At 43.0% G+C, this 14,126-nt stretch overlaps 1 protein-coding gene across 2 annotated transcripts in view; it reads right to left on the bottom strand.

Annotated features, from left to right (window-relative positions):
• The window catches only part of JAK1 (Janus kinase 1), a 244,595-nt gene that overhangs the window by 134,606 nt on the left and 95,863 nt on the right, over window positions 1-14,126 (bottom strand). Inside the window, exon 1 of one of the 2 annotated variants that reach the window (XM_043461070.1) lies at window positions 3,698-3,936. The exons of the other annotated variant lie outside the window; for it this stretch is intronic. The gene's annotated coding sequence lies outside the window, so the exon portion shown is untranslated. Of the gene's footprint in view, window positions 1-3,697; window positions 3,937-14,126 lie in introns of those variants that run through there. 2 annotated transcript variants of the gene reach the window in all.

Raw genomic sequence — 14,126 nt, 5'->3', positions numbered from 1 at the left:
TTAAATGGGTAAGGGAGTGGGCCATGGCTGACTTTTCTCCTATACTTTCAACTTTATGTTCTAATTTTTTTTTTTTTTTTACAATGAGTTAAATGAGAAAATCTTTACATTTAAAGAAATAATAGAGATAAAAATTTTATGCTCTAATAATAATAAAACTACATTAAGTAAATCCTCTACCCTAAAAAATGAATAAAGAAGTTAATAACACCAAACCATCAATCTTGGCATTCAACATACTGCACCCCCTTTCCTCCTCAACAACCAGTATATCTAACAATTCATTTATTTTAAAAAATCACATCTTACAAAGAATATACCAAGGGGGTTCTCTATAAGTGATTGCCAAGAGGGAGCGGGATGGGGAAGGGAAAGACCAGCAGTTTGGGATTAGGAGATGCAAACAATTATATGTAGGATAGATAAACAGCAAGGTCCTACTGTATCACACAGGGAACGATATTTAATAAACCATAATGGAAAAGAATATTTAAAAAGTCTGTGTGTGTATTACTGAGTCACTGCAGCACAGCAGAGATTGGTACAAAACTGTAAATCAACTATACTTCAATTTAAAAAAAAAATCATGTCTTCACAATAGTTATAACTTGCGCAGCACTTCATGCTTTCCATCCATTATTTTTGTAATTTTTCCCAACATCTTTGTGTGATGGCCAAAGTGGATATTTTACAGATGAAGAAAATAGGTGCCTGAGTGAAGCAGCCTGCCATGACAGAAGGCAGGATCTTGTTACCCACTTGCTAAAGCATAATTTCTCAAGCCTAACACTCCCGACATTTTGAGCCAGAGAATTCTTTGCTGTAGGGGGCTGCACCAGGCACTGTAGGATGTAGAACAGCATCCTTGACCTCTACCCACTGGACACCAGTAACACTGCCTCCCCACTCCCATCGCACCCCCACAGTTGTAACAACTAAAAATGCCTCCAGAAACTGCAGATACCTCCTTAGGCGCACAGTTATACCCAGCTGAGGAACACTGGTCCAAAAGAATCTACAAGGTTCTTTCTGGTATCTTTTCTCTATGATGAGGCTCCACAGAACACTGGGCCATGATAAATCACAGACCATCAGATGCTGCTTGCTCAGCAAGATTCAGTTAATTAATCAATTCTCTATCCACTTAAAATATTTTTTTAATGTGAAAACAAACAAGAAAAATTTCCTTGTGTAAACACTCACATCTCAGATGATATATCTTCTAAGAGCATATTATCGCATTAGACCATAATAAGTATATACATAATAAAGATATATAAAATAATGTGCATTTAAGGGGTAAAAACAGACCTCAGTCTTTGTTAATAAATCTTATGAATGCAGCTATACCTTAGTGTCCCCTCTATTAAAATGGGTATAAACCTACACATTCTCAACACTTGCTTCAGCTGAGTTTCTGTCCAAACATATACTTCAAGATATTCAGAAGAAACTGAGCGATAACTTCAAAACATTATTAGAATTTCTGGTCTGCAGTTGAAACCATTAGTGTTTGTGAACCCAGAATCTAACCTTGCAGATTTCATTATCCCATTTAGAAGCATTTCTTCATGTCATTTAAAGAGCCTCTTTTCCTGCAAAAAGCAACTCTGGCCTCAAAATCCCTTTCTTTCACCAGCTTTTTAGCAAATGTCTGAATTGAAAACATTTTGCAAGCTAATTCCCCTTAACACTTTAAACCTGTAAAGGGTAGATACCAATTGATCAGAGATTTTAAACACATATAGAGCATTAGCCAAATTGATATTAAGACTGACTAAATTACAACAAATTGAAACATAGTTATATTTTGGGAAATGTTTGAATTATTTTATCTATATATGTATAATTTATTCACCCTCAATCATCATTTCCCAGTAATAATAAGCAGGTAGTATATTGTGGAATGGGGAAACTAAACTAGCTTTATTCAATACGGAGTGTCACACTGCAACCCTAGTACTAAAAAAATATTTTGGTATTTAGATAAAGTAAAATACAGTATAAGTGCTTAGCTAATATAATACAGAGAGTTAAGAGGTTGTGATTATTCCTGTTCACACTGTTCACAATCTTGTAGATATGATGCACTTGCGTCTTTAAATGTGATCTGGATCTATACATAGGAGACATTTTCTCCATATTACAATGCCTATTGTACCCAAAGTGTCTGGTACCCTTGTAGCCTCCATTAACCTTCACCACAAAGTACAGAAGAACACATTGATCCTTCAATAAAAACGACTGCCTGGTCTTGAAAAACAGTCACCCAAAGCAAAAGCCAGAAACAACGCAAAATGGGGTTTTGGAAAGGGAGGAACAAAGATTTAATCAATATAAAATGTTCATCCTAAAAATTTTTTTTCCACTCTGTAAATGCCCATAAGGCAAATCTCTCTTTCTTAAAAAAAAAGAAAAAGAAAAAAAAAGCCAACAACCAGACACTCCACGATCACATTTAATTGTTTCTGCATTATACTCATCACTTAACTATGTCAGGTTTTTAACGCTTTCCTCCACCGAAAAAAAGTAATGACAATTTTACACAGCTGTAAACTGCCACTGAGAGAAAAGTCCTGGACTCCTAAAAAAAAAAAAAGTTAATAGCATGTATCCAACCAGGGACAGAAAACAGCTCACAGCCACGTATTAAGCGAAGTGGCACGGGGGGACGGGGTCCTCTTGCCATGGACACAAAAGAATTCACAAAGAATATGCCATACAAAAGAAAAAAAAAGGTGCACAAACACCTGGTAATAATCATACCCTTTTTCTAGTCTCCTAGAGAAATTCCTCGGTTAACACACATCCAAGGCGCCCACATCCCTGGAACCTTGGGGAGTGACTTACGAGGGGGTGTTTACTAGTCCTGCTAAAGCGACGTCTCTTTTTTGATGTTTGATAACCGCGCGCGGACGGAGTCTGAGTTGTTAGACAAGGAGCAAGAGACCAGCCCCACTTTCGGTTAATGAGACCCTTTACAGAAGGATTCACAATTCTACGAACGGCTCTTCACTGTTCCTCTTCCCTGGCCCTCCGGCCCAGGGTGCGTCATTCACACTGTTCGCCGGTTGCCTGAGGCCCGAGTCCCAAAAGAACCTAAAAGGGGAGGGGGCGTCTCCTGAGTCCCCAGACGCCCCTTTGCCCCAAACAGGGCCCCAGATCCTAGAAACTTTCCTTCGCTGAGATGGCAAAGAAGTCAAAGAAAAAGACCCTCAGCATCCGTCCTGAGGCCTGAAAACTCCTCCTCCCGCTCCCCGGCAATTCTGCCAAAGGGCTGGCGGTCAAGTTCTCGGTGCAACAGCGAGGGACGTCAAACCTCAACCCCGCGCCTGTATCTCGGGGTGGTATAAACAGGATGTCAGCGCGTCCCAGGCTTGTTTATGAAAACTTGGTGTGCACTCTGGAGGAGGGGGCAGAGAGCCTTAACCTTTCCCCTTCGTGCCTGGGGGGCCCCGGCCCCCGATCTCCCCGCCGCCAGCCGGCTCTGCTCCTTTGGAAATCCCCCGCCTTCCTAGCCCGCCCCTACCTCGGCCCGGCCCGGCCCCCAGGTCCAGCTCGAGGAGCGACCGAGGGTGCGCGGCGCGCGAGGCCCGAGAGCGGCAGCCGCGTCTCCCACCAGTGCCGGGCTGAGCGCCCCTCTTCTCGCTGCCCACGGCCGCCGCAGGCTTCTCTACCTCCACTCGGTGACACTCACCACTTCCGTGTGCGCCTGGGCCGGGGGGCTCCGAGTCACTGCGAGGGTCAGGGTCAGGCGGCCAGCTCCCTAAGCGGCTAACCCCCCAGGGCCCCGGCGTTGACGCGCCGGGGGCTGAGGAGTGGGCGCAGGGTGGGCAATCACCTTTTGGGTGAGGGCCGGGGCAAGTCTGCGGCGGCTAGCTACTCGGCGGCCGCCGCGGCCTGCGCTGGGCGACGCACCCGCCTCCCGCCCCGCCCCGCGGCTGGCCCCGCCTACCACCCCGCGGCAGGTCCCGCCTCCTCGTGGCGTCACGCACAGCTGCCCCGGAAAGCCGGGCGGGGACCGCGGCGGAGGCGGAGGCGGAGGCGGAGGCGGTGGCAGGGCCACCGCGCAGGGCCCAGCGCCTCCCGCCTTCCCGCCCCGCCCCCATCCTGCTTTGCTCACGCCCCCGCCTCTCACTCGCTTCTTTTTACCACGTAGTCTAAAACACCAATGCAGGAATGAGAGGTCTGCGGCCAGAAAGTGAAATTGTCAGGATTTGGCCGTAGATAGACCCCTCTCAGATTTGGAGTGCACTTCACCACATCTTTGTGCATGCGGTGCATTTCTCACAGTCCTTTGCCTCTCTTCCCACTGAGCAAGAGGCGAGCTAGTGAAGCCCGAGGCTAACAGAACTTAAGAAATAAATCTCCCTACATTGACAGGTTACTTCACATCCTACCCATTCTGTATTTAAAGGTCTTAGAAGTTTTTTTAAAAACTTATAAATAGTAATAAACACATTTATTGATATCTAATGTGTGCCAGCGATTTTAATTTTGTACTAATAATCCCTCGAAGCCGGTTTTATCTTCCTTTTATCCATGAGGAAACAAATCAAGGCTTAATTATCCTAGTCAAGATCATACTATAGCCAAGGTTCGTACCCCACAGGCAGTCTATGATCAAATCCTCGTAATTTTGCTTCCTGAGCATGTCTCCAGTCCACTTGTTTCTCTAGGTGTTCCAACAACATGATCCTGGCTACCACCATCTCTCATCTCATCTGAAGGACCACAAATATATCTTAAATTGTCACTCTGTATTCAATGCAGTCTCCAGTTCTACACAGTGAGCTTTTTAAAATTCACATGTGAGTGTTCCACTCATTCCCATGCTTAAAATATACCAGTATCTTCTCATCCAAAGAGGAAATCTTTGGATGAGAACCTGCCTAGACTGTGCATAACTAGACTTCTGCAACTCAGCTCACTGCTCCCTGAGGCTTCCCCATGTGCCCTGACTCTACTAACCCTCCAGGATTCCTGGAGACTTGAGGAGTTACTGCGGTTTACTTCATACAGAGCAAGTGCTGGGTATGGTATGTGGTGCATGAAAATTGCATTTGAATCTGGAGTTCTGGGTTCTAGGTGTGACTCTCACCATTAACCACCTGTGTTACCCTAAACAATTTACAATTTACTCATAAGAGTTGAGGGGCACACTAAACAATCTCCAAGGTGCCTTCAGGAAGGAGATAGCAGAGCTAACAGAGAAGACAAGAGAATCAGGTGGGGAAGGTCCAGCCCAAGCTGCCTACCTTGTGAGTGTTTGAATGTCTTGCCTTACCTGCCACTCAACACTGTTTGCATCATTTTCTTCACCTATCAAATACGGATAATACCTTCTTCATAAAGATGATGCTGAAAGTGACCTAAGATAACACCAGGCCCCATACATGTGGTGGGCCTTAAAGAACAGGTGGCAGTGATATGAGTGGAAACAGAAACACTAAAGAACTGAATTTCAGGTAAGGCAAAGGGTACAGAAAAGGGAAAGTCAGGAAAGCTGCAATGAACTCACTGTGCTTGAGAACAAATCTGGTTGCTCTGCAGGACTCATGAAATGAAATAAGGAGAGGAACTTGGTTGAATTCAGACCCATCCCCTACATACCAAGCATGGCACTGGGTGCTGAGGATTCAAAAAAAGACCCAGTTCCTGATGTTACTGAACCAGGTTCATTGGTTAGAAGCTCAGCAAGCCAAATGTTGAGGCACCAAGATGTGCAGCAGAGAAAGGAATTATCCACAAGGCAGCCAAGCAAGAAAATGGGAGAATAAATCTCAAATCTGCCTCTCTAAGGGGAGGAGTTTGGGATATTTCAAAGATAAAGAAGCAGTGTAGTCTCAGGTGTGAGGAAAGATGACTGAGGAAAGGGAAAGGATGAAGTGATCAGGTTCTGAACAGGAGTATCTGAATTACATGCTTCTTCATGGTATGTAGGGCTTCCCTGGGGCTCAGCTGGTAAAGAATCCACCTGCAATGTGGGACACCTGAGTTCAATCCCTGGGTTGGGAAGATTCCCTGGTGAAGGGAACAGCTACCCATTCCAGTATTCTGGGCTGGTGACTGTATAGCTCATGGGGTTGCAAAGAGTTGGACATGCCTGAGCGACTTTCATGATATGCATATTCAAAAATGGAGGCACTTACCATGATTTGGGGATACAGTTTTTGGCCCTCTGAAGTCAAAAGGTTATTTATGGAACACTTGTGCATGCCCAGTTTTAGGATCAGTATTCTCAACCAGTCATAGCAGGCTGGAACTCAGACTACACCCAGCTGACTCCAAGTTCCTGGAGAAAACTCGGGCCAGCATCTTATGGTTTAAGCTATGAAGCTTGGTGGATATGCAATTTGCAACAAAATAATTAAGCCTTGCTCAGTGAAGGCAGGCTACAAGCAAGGGGTTTTTTAGCAAGCTGTAAGATAAGCTCAAGAATTTGGGTTAGTTACCAGCTTGTGTTGACCCTATGGGGCATGGTTTCCCTGACCTCTGGATGCTCACAGTGGAGTGGAGGAGAGAGATAAGCAACAATTCAGTATGATTCATGCTCTTCTAAAAGTGATCAATGGAAGAACCATGAAACCCAGCCTGATCAAAAAGAAAAGAAGAAGCTACAAGTAGCAAATTAAGTCATAGGAACCAGGGAGAAAGTGGTACATACAGGCAGTAATAAGTATATTCTGTGTGACTGGGGAGATAAGAGAAGATGCTGCTGCTGCTGCTGCTGCTAAGTCACTTCAGTCATGTCCGACTCTGTGCGACCCCATAGATAGCAGCCCACCAGGCTCCCCCACCAGGCTCCCCCGTCCCTGGGATTCTCCAGGCAAGAACACTGGAGTGGGTTGCCATTTCCTTCTCCAATGCATGAAAGTGAAAAGTGAAAGTGAAGTCGCTCAGTCATGTCTGACTCTTCGCGACCCCATGGACTGCAGCCTTACCAGGCTCCTCCGTCCATGGGATTTTCCAGGCAAGAGTACTGGAGTGGGGTGCCATTGCCTTCTCCGGAAGAGAAGATGAGCCTTATGCAAAAACTTTTGCCCAAAATAGTTGTTTTTGAGGTATGTCAGCAGATTTTATTTGACAAGAATCACTCCAGGGCTGGGTTTCTCAACCTCAGCACTACTGATATTTTGGGCCAGAACATTCTTTGTCATGGGGGTGGGGGGTGCTGTCCTCTGCACTGTAGGGTGTTTAGCAACATCTCTGTTCTCTAACTACTAGATGCCTGTAGCAACCCCCTTTGCTCCTCCTTCATTCTACCCCCACCGCCAGCTCCCTAGTCCCCACTTGGTCGTTATGACAACCAAAAATGTCTTTAGACATTGTCAAATGTCTCTTGGGGGACAAAAATCATCCCCTTTGAGAACCACTGCGGCTACTGCTGCTAAGTCACTGCAGTCGTGTCCGACTCTGTGCGACCCCATAGATGGCAGCATCTAGGGATAATGTGAAAGATGGACTAGAAGGCAAGGAGATTAATCATATAGCATTGCAAAGCTCCAAACTGCAAGTGATGAGACCAACAGCTACATCCATGCACCAGGGAGAGATATGGGAAGTTGTCAAAAACCTGAGGAGATAGAATAGTCAGTGGGTAATGACTAATTAGATCTGGATGTTGAGGCAGAGGAAGGAATCTCACATGATTCCCAAATTCTCTCAGTTAGTTGACAAGTTGACCAAGGATGCCACCAACTAAACTGGGTGAGGAATTCAACTTTATGTTTGAAAGTAGAAAAGCTTTTAAAAGTTTCTCTATAGGGAATATATAGGGAGAGGGAGAAAGAGAACAGTGTAAAAGGAGGAATAAACATATTTCCTTCTAAGGTGATATGTAGCAAGAAACCTACAATCTGCTACAAATATTAATCTAAATTGAACCAAATCAAATGTAATGAAGAAGTATCTTATTAGGAAATTCTCTTTTTAAAAAAAGCATCCAACCAGAAATCTTACATACATAGTTTTCACACATGAATTTTCATCAAAAGAGCATTTGCTCACCAATCTTTTTCTGCAAAAGCTGTTACCTGGATTACAATGGGAAAATAGATTCAAACAGTGAGGTTTGCCTTTAAAAGGTTATACTGAACAAACTAAACTAAAATACCATTGTACAAGTCATAACATTTAGTTATAGGAAGTTGGAAACTAGAAAAGAGAACCAAAATCACCTCTAATTTTCTTGTAATTATTTTTTCACTGGGGATATTTTTAATACAAGTATAATGATAGTGTACATGTAATTTTATAAATGTTCCCTTAAGCTTATTTTAATTTATAAGCATTTTACTTAAATGCTTACTACAGAAGTTTCATAACCAATGATTTTCTTCCTGCACATAACCTAAATAATAATTAAATATGTAATGTTTATAACAGATAATACCTTAGGAGACATTCACAGAAATGGGATTATTGAATCAAATGGACTGCAAGGTTTAGATTCTTGATTCATAGATTCATATTGGCCTGTCACTTTCCAAGAAGTTTCCACAAATCTACGGCCATACCACCCTGAACATGCCCAATCTCCTCTGATCCCAGAAGCTAACCAGGTTGGGCAGGGTTAGTACTTGGATGGGAGAAGTTTCCACAGATTTATACTGTCCTAAAAATATACACAATGTTCAGTTTTGTAACAATGGACATAACTTTTTAAATGGTTTATAACCTTAATATTTCAAAAATAGTGAAAAAAAAAAATAGTCAAAGTGAAAGTCGCTCAGTCGTGTCTGACTCTTTGCAACCCCATAGATTATACAGTGCATGGAATTCTCCAGGTCAGAATCCTGGGATCTGGGAACCCTGGAATTGAACCCAGATCTCCCGCATTGCAGGCAATTCTTTACCAGCTGAGCCACAAATGAAGCCCAAGAATTCTGGAGTGGGTAGCCTATCCCTTCTCTAGGGGATCTTCCCAACCCAGGAATTGAACTGGGGTCTCCTGCATTGCAGGCAGATTCTTTACCAACTGAGCTATCAGGAAAGTCCTTAAACGTTTTATAACCTTAATGTTTCAAAAATAGACCTTGTTGCTTTAATTTTGAATTTCCATGGTTGTTAAAGAGATTAATAATTTTCCATGGGCTTTCTCACTAGTATTTGTTGGTCATGTTTCTCTTAATCTATCAGTGTGTGTGCCAAAAGTGAGGAGGAGAAATACTGCGTTTTTGTTTTTTGTCCACTATTTTCTGGGGTCATACTATCTTCTATCAATTTGTAGTAGTAATAAAAAATAGCAAAGTTTATTTAAAGCTTTAATGAAAATATCAAAGTGTTTCTGACATGCTTTCTTCCAACATACTATTTGCTCTCTAAAACGCTACGCTTGTTCAAGTTTTCCGTTTTCTCGTAGTCAAGTATGTTGAACTGTTGTGGGTTTTTGATTTGTTGTCTGTTTGCTTACATTGTGGTTTTATGTGTGATTCTTTAGGAAGTCATCCCCTTTTTAGGTTAAATAAATGAATTACAACAAATATTTGGTGAGTACCACTACGTACCAGGCACTATTCTGTCTTGCAAATACAGCAGTGAAATAAGACAGAAGAGGTTCCTAGCTGGGGAGGATAGTTGAAAACAAGTGAATGAATAATTTAAGACAATGCCAGATAGTGATACATGCTAATTTTTTAAAAAAGAGATTTAAGAGATAGAAAATCAGAGGAAATGGAATAAATGTTCATTCTACATTACTCTGTTTTATCTATATAGAGCTAAATGTTTTAAATGTGTAATATTTAAACCACTTAAAATTTCAATGCTCTGAGATGCCTAAAGTGCTATTTTTTTTACAGTCAAGACTACATTTGTGTTGAAAATATAGTATTCAATAAATGTTTGCCTTTCATTTAACAATCCCTCTCCCTCATTCCACCCTCCTAAAAAAAAAAAAAATAAGGAAAAGTAAAATTAAATGTTAAATCTTTTACCTCAAAACTAAAACGGAAACTGGATTGATCTTCCGTATGATTTCTGGTGCACTGAGTTAGCCTCCATCTATGATGGGGAAATGATTACATTTACAAGAATGAGATCCTTTTCCACTGCTGAGCACTGTGAAGACAGAAGACTATTGAAAACATGAATTCATAAGGATAGATTGAAAGGAAGAAAAAGAGTTTGATTAAATGTAACAAGAAGGAAAAGTAAAATATAATATTTTACTTGGAATCATGCATGACATGTAGTAAAAGATCAATAGGTATTTGCTAAAAGTATAATTCAACAAAAGAAAAAAGATGAAAGCAAATGAATCATATATGTATACTTATGAATGTACACTTAAAAACCTTTCCAGACTAAAATTTCTGAGAGAATACTGTCCAGAATAAAACTTTGATATTGAGAGGCATCACACCCTTGAGACAGTATTGGTTCTGCCCTCAAATTATTGCTTGAGATAAACTTTGGTCTGGTTTGAAACCTGATTTGAGTGCTTCAGCTCACTCCTATAAGACATAAGGTCATTCTTCCTCAGATGCTTCGGCTCTCATAAGATGTTAACTCTGCCCTCAGCCCATGTCCCATGGACTGGTATTTAATTTGACTTTAGAGTACACATGAGCCTAAGTTTGAACTTCAGCTCAACTTTGCCACTTCCTAGCTTAGTACCCCAGACAAGTTCTAAATTAATACTTAGTTTCCTCACAAGGACTTCCCTTGTGGCTCAGACGGTAAAGAATCTGCCTGCAATGTAGGAGACCCGGGTTTGATCCCTGGGTCAGGAAGATCGCCTGGAGAAAAGAATACTACCCACTGCAGTATTCTTGTCTGGAGAATTCCATGGACAGAACAGCCTGGTGGGCTACAGTTCATGGGGTTGCAAAGAGTTAGACACGACTGAGAAACTAACACACTTACTCACACATAAAATTGGAATAATACTATCTACCCATTACCTCAATAAATGATTATGAAGATTAGGTAAAAAGGTCTACACAAACTCACTGTTCCAGCTCTATTACAGTACATGGATCACACTAGATTAGCTAGCCACTAGGTAAAGAGCATACATTAATATAGGTCCATCAAGAAACAAGTAAGACAGTGTCCATCAACAGCTGAATGGATAAAGAAGATGCAGTGTGTGTGTATATACAATGGAATATTACTCAGCCATAAAAAGAGTGGAATAATGACATCTGCAGCAACATGGATGGACATAGAGATTATCATACTAAGTGAAGTGTCAGAGACTAACAAATATTACATGATATTACCTATATGCAGAATTAAAAAATAGTACAAAGGAACTTACTTACATAACAGTGTTGAAACAGACTCCCAGACACAGAAAACAACATGCTTATTACCAAACAGGAAGAAGGGGAGGGATACATTGGGAGTATAGGATTAACAGATGCACACCACCAGAGATAAACAACAAGGATTTACTGTATAGCACACAGAACTATATTCAATATTTTATAATAACCTATAATGGAAAATAATCAAAAAAAGAATATAGATCTATACACAAAGGAGGTGGTATGCATGAATGCTCAGTCATGTCCAACTCTTTGCAACCCCATAAACTGTAGCCCACCAGGCTCCTCTGTCCATGAGATTTCCCAGGCAAGAATACTGGAGTGGGTTGCCATTTCCTCCTCGAGGGGATCTTCCTGACCCAGGGATCGATCCTGTGCCTCCTGCGTCTTCTGAATTGGTAGGCAGATTCTTTCACTACTGAGCCACCTGGGAAGCCTCATATACATATATACGTAAAACTGAATCATTTTGCTTTACACCAACACTAGCACAACACTGTAAATCAACTATACTTCAACTTAGGAAAGAAAAAAAGAAGACAGGATTAGATGTATAAGAGTTTTATTAGAAAGTGCCTATAACAGATAAAGAGGGGAGGAGTAGAAGGCAAGGAAAGCCTCCAGACCCTAATGCAGCTCGACATGTGTGGAGAAAAGAGGAGAAAAGAGAGGACAAGGTAGAAAGAGCAGCTCCCAGAAAGCCTCAGGTAGACCAAGCTGGAGTCCAAAGCCTAAGTGGCCACTGCTCGCTGGGACTGGCCTGCCTTGGCATGCGTGCCATGCTGCCATTGGCACAGGTAGCCCAGTCTCCATGCAAACATGGCGGTGGATGCACAGAGGAAATGGCTGGAGCCCTCTGTTAGTCAGCCTCCCCAGAGGAGGAGATCTGAGCAGTACACTCTCATGGCGACCGTGTACTACCCAACGTGCTGCTCAGACATACATGTGGGTGCAGGGAGCAGGACCTCCATGGGTCTGCCGACCTCTCCGCCTACAGGGAAATTTAGAAAAGATGGTCACTGAGACAAACTATAGCCAGGTCACTGCCGCTAGGTTTCCAAGACACTGCTGGTTCTCATCCTCTCTCCCTCTTTTGTCTATTCTAAATTCCTCTGACCTGTGGCTATCATTTCAGCAGGAGCGATATCATCACTTCCTAGGGAAGTGACCCAAGTCTTCATTCCTGAGGCATCTGAGCCCTTTGCAATCACATGCTTCTGAGGCCAGGCTGCTGCTGCTGCCAAGTCACATCAGTCATGTCCGACTCTGTGCGACCCCATAGACGGCAGCCCACCAGGCTCCTCCGTCCCTGGGATTCTCCAAGCAAGAACACTGGAGTGGGTTGCCATTTCCTTCTCCAGTGCATGCAAGTAAAAAGTGAAAGTGAAGTCACTCAGTTGTGTCCGACTCTTCGAGACCCCATGGACTGTAGCCCACCAGGTTCCTCCGTCCATGGGATTCTCCAGGCAAGGGTACTGGAGTGGGTTGCCATTGCCTTCTTTGAGGCCAGGAGTGCTATGCATATCCAGACATAGTTTTGGTGGGGCAATAGAGTCCTGGGAGAGGCCCAGGTGAATCTCCTGGGTCCTACACGCATTCCTCCCTACACCACTATGTAAAAGAAAGGCCACATCCTCCTGCTGATGAAAATGGATTCCCCCTGCCGGGAGGTGACTCTTTTCCCCTGCTGGTCCCTGGAGGCAGGAATCCAGCTACAATTCATAGTTCAATGGGACCTTTGTTATAGCCCTGGGGAAGAGCATACCTCAGTTGGGGCCCAAGAAGTCTAACAACTGAGGAATCCAGAATGCAGGGACAAGAAAAACGAAGTCCCGCAGTGGGTCACTGGGAGTGATGGTAAGCAGTACCGGTTCTACTTTGACCCCTTTGTTCCTTGATCCATTCATTCTTGTGATTGCGGACCCGGTTCCGTACAGAGGTTTCTGATTGAACACACACCCTGCAGGACTGACGGCCTAGCCTTTCAGATGGTTGCCGCTCATCTGTCACTTCAGGTGTGCCTTTCCAAGGCCTTCCAGCACTCTGTGAGGTCAACTGCCCCTGGTGACTTCTTGTGTGATACATACCATCACAGGACCTCATGGTCATGGCCTACTCTTTCTAGATTTTTTTGTAGTATCTTTGTTGGCTACATATTTGCCCTAAGGACGCCATGAGCTATTAATCCTCTCTCAATTCCTACAGAATTCCCCTTGGGCTACTCTTCTGACCTTACTGGTAATTAAGGTAATTGTGGTTTCTTGGCTCCTAATAGTTAAACACTCTCAGTTGGTCTCTATTCCTTGGGAGATGCCCCATCATGCCTGTGACTATGAAGGGACTACTCACCTGTTTTGAGCCGTGGCCTGCACTTATTGGTGATGGTGGTCCCCCTCTTTGTAGTACATTCTTAATGGTTTAGGTGAATGTTGTGTCCTTCAGGCCTCCCATGGAACATAATCCTCTGGTGGGTCTTCCATAATATTTCCCTTCTAGCACACCTCTCCAACTTCTTAATCCTTGCTCTGCCTCCTTCCAGGGCAACTCAGGCTTCTCCACTCCACTCAGGTTTGGCCATCACTCCTCCAGGCTTCTAACAGCACCCAGTAATGACTTTGTCTCATCCTCTAAGGTCCCGGCTAAATTAAATCTTTCATCTTGAAAAAGGGCCCTCAGCTCTAGAGATATTATACTTCTCTTAAGCAAGGTTATTTATTACTTATATAACTGATTATATTTCTCCCTTTGACTATTAGGAAGCTCAGAATCAAGTTTCAGTCATATATGTATTATATATTGAAACTTATAACACATATTTTATATACTAACCTCACAATAGCTTCATCTTTT

This window comes from Cervus canadensis, chromosome 2 (assembly GCF_019320065.1).
Source record: "Cervus canadensis isolate Bull #8, Minnesota chromosome 2, ASM1932006v1, whole genome shotgun sequence".
NCBI lineage: Eukaryota > Metazoa > Chordata > Mammalia > Artiodactyla > Cervidae > Cervus > Cervus canadensis.
This window is presented reverse-complemented; position numbering and strand designations above follow the sequence as displayed.